The sequence below is a fragment of the Haplochromis burtoni genome, unplaced genomic scaffold (assembly GCF_018398535.1).
Source record: "Haplochromis burtoni strain Fernald_Lab_line unplaced genomic scaffold, NCSU_Asbu1 Contig_153, whole genome shotgun sequence".
Classification (NCBI taxonomy): Eukaryota; Metazoa; Chordata; class Actinopteri; order Cichliformes; family Cichlidae; genus Haplochromis; species Haplochromis burtoni.
The window spans coordinates 1,023,557-1,025,119 of record NW_024582514.1 but is presented as its reverse complement, the minus strand read 5'-3'; the positions used below and the strand labels follow the sequence as shown (position 1 = coordinate 1,025,119).

The 1,563-nt window shown below is 46.1% G+C and overlaps 1 protein-coding gene across 3 annotated transcripts in view; it reads left to right on the top strand.

Moving 5' to 3' along the window:
- Positions 1 to 1,563, top strand: part of zgc:154093 (uncharacterized protein LOC777623 homolog) — a 15,323-nt gene that overhangs the window by 3,231 nt on the left and 10,529 nt on the right. The gene's annotated exons all lie outside the window — the stretch shown is intronic.

Below are 1,563 nucleotides of genomic sequence, written 5' to 3'. Positions count from 1 at the left end.
CCCCCCCCCCAGACGGGGGAGGCTGACATATTACTCCATTTTATAGCACGTCAATGCTACATGTGCTGCTTCAGGAGTAAACTACTACCCAAGAGTGGAGGTCACAGCCAGAGACACTCGCTGTAAGAGTCTGATGTTTTGTTTTTGTAAAAAATATGTATGTATATCGGCTAAAGTTTATTAATACTTAAAAACAAAAGCCTCGTGGGTCAGTCAGAGCTGACTGGACCTGTATCTGTGGCTGCATGTGTCGATTTGCTCCAATGGTACCAATCAGTCAGCTGCAGGAAGGCTTCAGGAGGACATGGGATGATCTGAGAGGCTGCAGTTACATAACGCGCAGGGAGAGAGGGGAAGTTAACTAGAGTTCGCCTTCATTCAGTTTGGCAGCATTTTAGAATAGAATAGAAAAATAGAATATTTTTGATTATTATCCTCCAGACATTTATGAGCGGGTGGGGGAGGAACAGTAACGTTAAACCTGAAGCCTGAAAAAAGGGTTTGTTCAACATTAAAGACTCGTTAGAGCGCACATTGCGTCACCTGGGGTTTCACATGAAGTCTGCTTTACTGTACTTAACAATAATCGCTGTGAGTTATCAGCCAAGGAGAAGCAGGCTGGATGTACACCCACGGCACGAATGATAGATGGAAAATTAGTCACCATTAACTCTCAGACACAAACTGCATTAGCGTGAAACCACCTTGTGGGAAAACAGCCAGATAACAGACGGAGTAAGCTTTGCTTTTATGGCAAAAATAAAGGGATTAATGGAGGAGAAAATAAAAGCTTTTGTCAACAGTCGCCTGCTGAGCGCAATTACGCGCCACTCTGCGGAGAATAACAACAATGAAAGCAGCCGCAGAGTCGCGCGTTCAGGCGTGTAGTACGTGTTTGTCCCAGGAGATGACAGGACTCATGGGTGGCTCCGGTCCGTTTTGGTGGAGAGACTTTAAACAAACTGGGCCTGAGAGCAGAAACAGATGTTAGTTCGGCCTCCTCTGTGGTTGATTGCATCATCAGCAGTGGCCCAAATTTCAGCTTCCAGGAAAGGTGATGCAAAGAAATACCAACCAGCCGTCTGAGAGAGTTTCTCCCTCCGTTCGTATTTAGGCTGATAGGGCGGATAGGAGTACACATGTATGTGATGCCCACCTCGGTGTGTCGCAGTGAGGCTCAGAGGTCAGTCAGTTTTATGTTGATGTTGTGGTTGAGACAGAATTGCGCTGAGAACCCACGCTTGAGCTCAAGGACAACAAACATTGGAGTCACGCTTCATCGACACTACAAAGCTCCCAGTAGGGGTACGTGTGTATAAGCGTGTATTCATATCTTTGTGGGTACCAAAAATTGAAAGTTTACTACTTGTGGGGCCCAAAATCCTGGTCCTCACAAGTTTGAAGGCATTTTGAGACTCCAAATGTCGTTTTGGTGACAGGGTTACAGGGTTACAGTCAGGTTTAGGGTGAGGGTTAGCCATTCATTTTTCATGGTTAGGGTAAGGGGCTAGGGAAAGCATTAGATGTCCCCACAAGACAGGAATACCCGACGTGTGTGTGTGT